The following is a 9,934-nucleotide window of genomic DNA, read 5'->3' as shown; positions in this document are numbered from 1 at the left end:
GTAATAAACCTTGGATAGCCCAGGCTGACTCACAGTCAATTCTGTACTGTATCTCTTTGTAGAAAGTCCCATTCACATTCACATCATGATGCAGAGCAGGCTCAAGCTACTGTATTGGTGTCTAGACACTGCAGTCCAAGCAAGAATGTCTTTTGCTGGCTGAGCTACTCAGGAGTCCCAACAATGGATTAAAGATGTTTGAGTGACGAGCTGTATTATTGTGCATTAGCTGCAAAGGAGCCATGCTGAAAAATAAAAAGGAAAAACACAACAAATCTGTCTGTTGAGCCTTCTTCAGGTCACACATGTGAAAAGACTAACATTTAAGTGTTCGTAAAAAGTGTTTGTTTTCTTTCTGCTCAATGTGGCAAGTGTCTCCGAACATACTAATAGCTTTACAGTGTACTGTAAGTGAAAATAGTTATTTGTCATACCTTTTGCAACTACAATTTCATGATTACGGAACTGCTGCAAAACATTCTGTACAAGATGCAGCAAAAACACATATGTAAGTGGTATGTGGGTGCTACTGTATGTCTACGGAAAGACCTCACATAGACAAGAATGTACAGTTGGTAGCTGATATTTATACTGTAAAGCAGAATTAGCATAGTAAGATTGGACAGTTAATCTGCTTTGTGTTATATGGAGTTTAAGTAGGAGAGTTGGTGGAAGTATCCTCTGTATCCTCTTTCTGTTCACAAAATAAAACTTTGACGTAGTTGCACTGGTCATTAGGTCTCATATTGCACAGGTACTGTATGTACTGTATTTGCTAGTAAAAGTTCAGATTTGCTGATCTTTTGCATTCACATTATTTACTTCCATGCTCTTTACTGGCACTCTCATGCTGAATAAATTAATTAAATACTTTTTCTATTACATTTTACATACACACTTGTATCCTTTGAGTCTGTCTCACCTAACAGAAACTTCTCACTTCAGACAGCTCCTAATATATGGTATGTTCATACCTTTTTTAGTTTCTCAGCAAATAAATTTGCAATGGCTGCATTTCCAATGAAAAAAAAACAGTTAACCTTTACCTTCTTCGACCTACTTTTCAAAAAGTGAATTTACTGTTCTGTTCTTACACTATTAATATACAAAAGGAGCTGTGAATCCTTATGGCAGTTCTAAAGACCTGGAGCTATTCAAAGTCATGTGATAAATGAATTGCAAAAAATCAATATCTTGGGTTAATTGATTATTCTATTCTAGCCTTTGACCTGTGGAGCTAAACCTTTTGTTGCTAATTAAATGAACTTTTTCCATCCACTCAGCCAGTTAAGAAACAGTTATAAAAAAAACAGGCACAAGGCAGGATACACCCTGGGCATGACACCAGTCCATCACTTGTCACACACAGACACAAACCATGGCTAATTATCCCAGAAGTCAATTATCCTACCAGCAGAGGAAGCCTATGCAAACACAGGGTGAACATACTGTACAAACTCCACACAGATTGCACCCCAGGACAAGAATTGAACCCAGGGCCCCAATACTGTAAGGCAGTAATGCTAACCAGTGTGCCACCCTTGAAAATATTATGAAGAAGGATCGGTCTCCCTGAGCTGTAGCCTTCTAAAGTGTAAGGAGGTGTTACAACATGTTTGTGTCTGCCAGATATACTGTACAGGTACAGGTTTTTCATTCCTACAACACCCGAGTATGCCATAGGTTTACTGTACTATAGAGTTTACTTTGCACATGGCTTTGCATTCTGTAAAAATGTCTCACATTTCTGTAAAATTGGTATGTTCTGCCCTTGTAAAGTGAACTTAAAATAAGTGATCAGGAGTTGGATTCAATTTTATAAGGAAATGATCTGTTTAGTGCAGGATTTACCAGCTTTCTCAGAATCAAAATAGGAGTTTTCAGAAGATTATGGTATCTGGAATATAACATATTTACATGTGTATGATGATTTTTAAAATAAATCTCCTACACTGGAGGCACTTTTTCAGCAATAAAAATATATTGATAATGGGTTCACTGTTTTCCCTGGATATTAAAACATATTTTGCAAAACACTGTAGGATAGATCTGTGTGATAAGAGATCACACAGTAGCAATGTCTGTCGTATAGTGATGCAATTAACGAGCAAGTACTGTAGCTGCTTTCTGGAAAAATAAAACATCATACACAATGCAACAATTAAAACCGGATGATAAATGTAAACAGAGCAGCAAGCAAGGCACACAAAGGCTGAGAGAGGGAGCATAACCCCTTGCTGAGAATAATTTATTCTCTGAGATCCAGATGCAAATGCCCTACATACCATGATTTTTTACATTCAAATTATGCATCATATTCTTTGGCACAGTCATTAAGGCCAGGGGAACCATTTGCAAAAGGAGAAAATCTGTAGTAGCAGCAGCTGCTGTAGTCTCAGTGCTGTTGGCACTTCATTCTCACAGCCAGGTGAGCCCATGCAGAAACTCACCAATACAACAGCAGCACTGAGGCGAAGTAAAGACCCCCTGGACTGGGGAAGTGTGTGTATGTCAGGGAGGTGAGGGGTAACCAAGGCTCAGAGAGCCAGCCCTTGAAATACTATTGTCTGGAGTCAAAACAAAACTAGTTTTGTGTTACACACTCCCAATTACCCAGCCTTTAAAACTCACTTGCAATCTTAAAATAGCACACACCTGTCAATGCCACATGATTGCAACTTACACACTTCCCTTTCACAGGCTAATTCCCTGCATTATAATGTAAGGGTTAATTAACATCTCCTCAAGTGTGTCAAAACACTTGCTCACTCTTTGCTGTGTGTAAATTGTCTTTAACCTTGAGTTGTCTAATGATACTAATGTACTGTATTTTATGTTAGAAATACAGTACCTTGTTTAAACTTTACTTTACTGGAAATTGAAGAAACAAGTCAATACTGACCTGATTGCTGATTAACCCATGTGAAATATTAATCTTTGGTATTAATATCCCACTTACAGAAAAACAGAATTTTAGAATTTACCTGTATAGTTAAAAGTGAATCATAATTATGGTATGTTAGATTAAATTGTACAACGGAGTAGTAAGACTTCAAGTAGAATATTGAAAAATGACTCACGAATGAACACAAGAAAGGTTAGAAATGAGAGGAGGCCATTCAGCACAATCATTTGGTTCCTATGTTTTGAAAATCTCATCCCACTGTTTCTTGAAAGAATCCAGGATATTGGCTTCTGCCTACTGCCTTGTCTGGCTTGCTCAGGGCTCCCACGATCCTGTTTGCAAAAAAATGCCTCTTGGGCCCTTCTGATCACACTTCATAGTTTCCTTGTAGAAATGTATCTGAGGATTTTGAATACCTGGATCAAGATACCTCATAGCTTTACAATTTCTGATCAGTGCACATTAAAGAAGAAAAAATATACAGTATAACCCCTCTCCCACCAGTGCCATACCAAATGGCAAATCCACACCAGTATGGTACAAACAACAAGCGCAGATTCCAAATTCATTGAAACACAAATCAAAAGTAACTTTAAAAATGTGAAAAACTCACAGAGGAATAAAACAAAAGAAACCAAATGTCAGAATCTATGTGTAATCTTAGGGCCCAAGAGTATGAGATTCAAAACAATGCTTTTGTCGGTCAGGTAAAACTTTATATTTTAAACTGACAAGTAATTACTGCATCTATTCCCATGTTACTCAACTTTGATTTAAAATGCAAAAATAAGATGAAGTTTCCTAGGGAATGCAGATGAAATCCCAGTGCAGCATACCAAGAAAAAGAAAGTTGTAGCAAAATCCCCTAAAGATGGTATGCTACTCAAAATAAATCTATTTTATGCAATCAATCACAAGAGTAGTGTGTGCATTTATCTTAAATATGACCTTGCATCTAAATTTATTTTAACATCCTCTTCTACAGTTATTGTACACATAGGTTCATGTACGCGTGATTGAGGTTGAATTCCTTTGTGAAGTTTTCAGATACTTAAATAATCTGACCAGGATATTCAGATACACAGTTCTCTAGGGCGGTTTTTGCATGCTGCAATACTCTGAGTTGGATGCATAGTGATTTTTCAACCCAGAATACAATTTTTTTCAATCTTTGTTTTTACTCAATACATACTCTATATACATATCCCCGAGGAGCCAATCAAAGACCCAACAAATATGACACAGACCAACACAACATTCTCTAAACTAAATGATGAAAGCTCAAAATGAGAACTACTGTTTAGTTTATCCCAGTTGGCTTGCCTAGAGACAATGTTTAAAATTACCATTGTTTTCCCCAAGAGTCAGTATTCTAAAGACGTAGAAAACATTAGCAAAAGCCCAAAGCAAAGCACAAGATGCATGCATTTGTACTGCTGAAGCAAGGCCACATAAAGACCAATCAAAATTGATGTAAATCAGATACTGTAACACAAAATGCCAGAATATTAGTGGATAATTTCATGGACTGAAGGTCTTGCTACCTTCAGTAATTCCCCTGGATGTTAACAGATGTCCATGGAGGTATAGAATATATTTTTTAGATCTTCTCTCAAGACGTTAAAGCTGTTGTCAGTTTATTTAAATTAAGCTGAATTAAGCTTCCTCTTGTTTTTTTATCTACCAAATAATGTTTGCTTTACACTTGTGGCTACCCAGAGTGACATATTGGTAAGATCTGCTGTTTTCAGAAATGTAGCATTGGCAGCAGAATCATGAATATACTCCTGAAGATCACTTAACTTATTCTTCTTTATGACAACACAGAACACTGATGAAAAGGCTTGGTCTACTACAGTACTTTAGCGTGTTTGGAAACTATGTGCTAGACCATTCTTACTAGTTAGGGCAGAAAGGATCACTCCAATGGAAAATATTTTTCTAGTTTTTTTGGATGGCAGTATTTATGTGCACATAAAATTTTGGTTTTAAGAAATTATGAAGATATAGTTTGGTCAGAAAAAGCTAGGTGAATGCTGATTTGGAGTAAAAACCCAAACAGTGTTAATGTGATAATGAAAGAGTGATATATGATATATTTGGTTTTAACACACATTAATTGACAGATGACAGCCTGGCACTATAGATGAGGTTCATTCTTCCATTTTCTAACTGCATTATCCAATATAGGGTATCAGGGGAGCTGGAGCCTATCCCAGCATGCAACAGGTGCAAGGCAGTGTACACCCTGGATGGGATGCCAGTCTATCGCACGACACACACAGACACAAATATGCACAAACGCACACCAGGTCCAGCTTTTCCAGAAGCCAATCTACCTATCAGTATGTCCTTGGATTGTGAGAGGAAGTAAACAAACAGTAAATCAAAGGGTTTCTGCAATGGCAAAGATAATAGGAATGATGCTGGGGTGTCATTGTGGTGAAGATTAGGATAGAATGTTTTAGAGGCCAGTTTTAAAACTCTGGAATTGACGGAATTGGTTTCACTTTTGTTATGAACTCCATTGAACTTGACATTCAACTACCAGCATCGCTGGCACGTAACTGCACATTCAGCTGATCCGATTTACTGGTACCCTGAACAGGTGATCCTCCCGTGACAGTAGAATTACCTTTGATTAGGTCTGTTTTTTAAGTATCAACTACCTGATACTAATCTAAAAAATGTGCAGTCTGTAAGATTTTGTAGAAAAAGTCAACACTAGAGACCATAGCTGATTCAGCAATCTAAAACTCTTTTTGCAGAGACTCAAACATAGCTAAGACAGGATAATATAGATTATTATTTATGCATTACATGTTTCAGGTAGAGCAAACCAGATGTGATTTTTTTATGCTAGGAACCTAATATTTGAAGCCAGAGAAGACATACTATATCAGGACTCTAGCTATTACTGTAAGTTCAGTGATTACATCTACTTTTTTCATTTCTTATTATTTTTGAGAATCCACTGTTTTCATGTATGAGGAAAAATATTGAGAAAATATTGTGCAGCAGGAGCAGAAGCAGAGAAATCATGGGACAATGACTTCTATTAATGCAGATAAAATTATGGATACATTATACTTTACAGTTGCAATATGATACAATACCATTCAAATATTTTTCAGCTTCTACTTTTCAAAATATCTTTTTGAAAAACTTGGTTTAGGAAATTTTCTTAAACCATATGAAAATAAAAACGTTTATACACAAGAGGAAGCCATTCTGTCCCATCTGTCTAGACACATATCCTAGCATCTCATCCATGTGTTTCTTGACTTGTTTGCCATTTCAGCTACCACATAATGTTTGTTTCATTAATATGAAATTATAATATTAAAGATCAAAACAGATTGCTAAAATGTTTAATATGTTAGACACCATTAAACCGCACTTTGTTCATTTCCACATAGGGTTTTAAACTGATACACCTGCAGCACTCACTTCAACATGTCATCTTCCCTTCATGCAGGGAAGTGTTCCCTCAAGGCTGCTGTCTGCCTGATGTCACACGCAGCTGCCTGAGCTGTGCATTTCTCCAAACCGTGATGTGACGGAACTGTCTATGTTTGCTCGGTCTGTTGTGGCTAGGAGGCATGTCAAAAAGACAGCTGCTTAAGGGGGCACCCAAACTCTAACCACAACATAAAAATAAATGATATCATAATAGTGAGGCAGGAGACATCCTACAGTACGTATACATTTCAATCCCTTCACATTATGAAGAGTGAAAAGGAAATAATACACTCAAGATTCTTTAAATGATTGTAGCAAAATATGGTGATGCTTCATGGTTCTGGAGAGAGTGGCTTTATTGTCAGGGTTTTGAATACTTTCTCGAGCAAAGGTCCTTTCGTGGGGCTCAGTTTCTGTTATTTGATTTGCCTCACAGCTACAGTACAAAGTTTTGATTCTGAACTTGGATGGTTTTGTGTGTAATGTTTCTGGACCTGTCTGCTGCACACTTTGAACCGGTGGAAACCGCCCCTATGGCTGTGACACAAGAACAATTTTTATTACATCTGCATTTGAGTCTTTGTTCAGCCTCTGAGAATATCTGGGAATAGCCTCAGAAATTGACAATATCATGTCTTTTTTTCAGATTTCTTTATTCAGTGGCCTATGTGAAGGAGTGGACTTTCCCAGAAGGTCTCACACTGGGTAACAGTTTACCAAAATTATCCACATCTCCTTCTGATACTCTTATAATAGAACATGAATGGGATTTTAACATATAGGAAAAGCAAAGGGAGCTAGAGATGTGATCAGGTACTGTAACACATTCAGCAAATTTAAAATAAAGTAAACAAGCATCGATTAAATCACAAGATCTTGCATTAAAGTGGATATTTTAAATGGTAACTGTATTCTATGAACTAGTCAGCTATGAAATGAATGCTCATTTTTGACAAAGAATGCTGCAAAATAATTTCATAAAGCTTTCTTAAATACATAACAGGTTCAGCTGTAGATGTATTAACAAATGCTTTCAATTTTTAATATTTGCAGCTTTTTCCTTACAGTATAACCGATTCTTGTAGTCACTGTCTTCACTTTGTTGTGTTGAATAATAGCTTTAATTGATCTCTACTGGTATAGTTTAATATGTTTCTTTCTTCTGCTTCTGTTTTAATTAATTACTTTACCATCATTAATAAACAGCTTCATTAAACCCATGTCTGAAGGCCACTTCTTTAACAGAAGGAGTATTCAATAATGGGCTGTGTTAATATATTAGTATGGCAGTCCTGATTGCTCATTGTACTGCCATATTTGTAGGGCAGTAGAATGAGTATTTATGCTCTTAGACCAGTAACTCTGTCCTAGTAACATTAATGGTCATTTCAGATTTACTCACCTTTTTCCTTCCCCTTTGATTTGAATATATGTGGGCATCTTAAGGTGACTCTATTGACATTAATCACAGCTCTCTGTTTAAAATGGATGTCCTGCCTCTTAAAATTCATGCTTCTCCTCACACTGTTCTCTTTGGCTGTACTTTTCTAATATCAATTCAAATTAACTAGTCTTGATTGAATTTGATTTTTCTTAGGAAGGCTGCTTCTGCTGTGTCACTTTACCTTCCAGAACAATCATTTCTGATATAAGTTTAATCTATTTAAAACTCATTTCATTTTATTGTATTAACTTCTTTGTGTCATCAGCTGATGTCTTCCTCATTTATTTCTTAGCAAATAGGAGATCAAGCAGAGATAATGACACAATAATGAGTGACCCAACAGACGCCAGCTTCTCCAGGTTCTATCTCTGTACCATGTAAAGGTTTCAGTCACTCAGTTCAACCAATAATTGATCTTTATCAATTAATGGATTAATCTTAATATATATTTTTGGTTTGTTTACAGCTCAACCCTTTAAAGGAGTAGCACCTGAAAAGCTGGAAGAAGCTATTCAACTAGTTCATCTAAGCCAACAATGACCTGGACTGAAAATCTATAGACCCACTGGCTCTCCAGGATCAGGATCAGGAATGGGTATCCCTGTCCTAGAAAATTTTTAGTTATTCACCTGGTTAGATATTTGTCAGGAAAATCGAAAGTCCCTGATGGTTCAAAAGCTGAAAATGATTCATTATGAAGTATTTCATAATTATGAAAATGATTAATTCAATAAAGTAACTGAGATCTCTGTTGAATTAAAACCAACGCTGAGTTCATGTGGAAAACCCTACAATTTTTATACAGTCTGCTCCAATATTAAGAAAACAATGTTTGTATTTAGGGATGCCACCAGGCTGCTCTCAACTGAGAATTGTTTGCTGAATTGTCACTGTTGCTTAATTATCCCTAAGAATGAAAAATGAGCTTATCTTGAATACTTTGGATTTGCACTGTTCATTTCATTATTACTGTTTAGCTTTTATCCTCTGTTCATTCATACAACTTCCTCATTTGCTGGAGTCTTTGCAGGGTGATAGTAATTCTAATTAGCTGTTCAGACCATCTAATTATTAGAAGATTTTGCTGAGAAAAATAAATTAATCCAGTGAGAGTAACCGTTAATTATTTTCAGTCTAGAACATTTTACAAGGCCCATCCTGTTTCAAAGTGTCCATTTGGTCTGGCGATATATAGTACTGTATGGTAACATGATCAATGGATTGTGGAAGAGACGGATGGGCAACTCAAGTCTTTGAAGGCCTGGCTGCTACAGATTTTGCAGACAGTTTTCAATTAAAAACTGATTAAGACCTAAAACCGTGGATGATCTGACTTCTGCTCCAAATAATTAGTTGAATTGATTAGAGATTGAGCAGAGAACTCAAAAAGCAGAGACCTCTACCAACCTCTAGCCCTGAGGACTAGAACTGCCCATCCCTGACCAAGGACATTGGTCTCAAGCATTAATACTTGTGGTCAAGAAGAGTTTCTTCTTTCATTTATTTAACTTGTCATTTGACCTGAAATAAAAGTTGAATCTAAACTTTTTTCAGGTTAAAAGCAGCTGTTGATTCGAAGGCAACTCCCATTTCAAACATCGTACATGACCCAGAAAACATTAGTAAAAACGAACCACCCATAGTAGTTTAGAATTTGAGAGTGGGAGTAACAATTTGTCAAATTGATTAACATTTTTATAATTAAGTGATATCCCAAATTTGTAAACATAGTCTGGCAGGTCGACTCCTTATGTTGGAAGAACTGCCAGATGCCTATATTCTTTATTGAGTCACAAATTGAGCAATTGTAAACAATTGTGTTATTGTGATACTTTAATCATCTCACCTAGTCATGCAATTACTAGATTACATGCATTAGCACTTTGAATAAAAGAGCTGTCTACAAAGCCACGACATTTAATAATGATTATCCCTGTTAGCATTTCATCTATTTAATTGATTTTCAAGACTAAATCAAATGTATTACTGTCATTTACAAGAAAAGGTACCAATAATCCCTGATGGTTTAAAAGCCGAAAATGATTCATACTTATGAAGATTATTAATTCAATAAATTAATTAAGATCGTATTGAATTAAACCCCACTTTGGATTAATTTGACA

This window comes from Atractosteus spatula, chromosome 19, assembly GCF_055471065.1.
Source record: "Atractosteus spatula isolate fAtrSpa1 chromosome 19, fAtrSpa1.hap1, whole genome shotgun sequence".
NCBI classification, from domain to species: Eukaryota; Metazoa; Chordata; class Actinopteri; order Semionotiformes; family Lepisosteidae; genus Atractosteus; species Atractosteus spatula.
The sequence above is the reverse complement of the archived record's forward strand: the minus strand, read 5'-3'. Positions refer to the sequence as shown.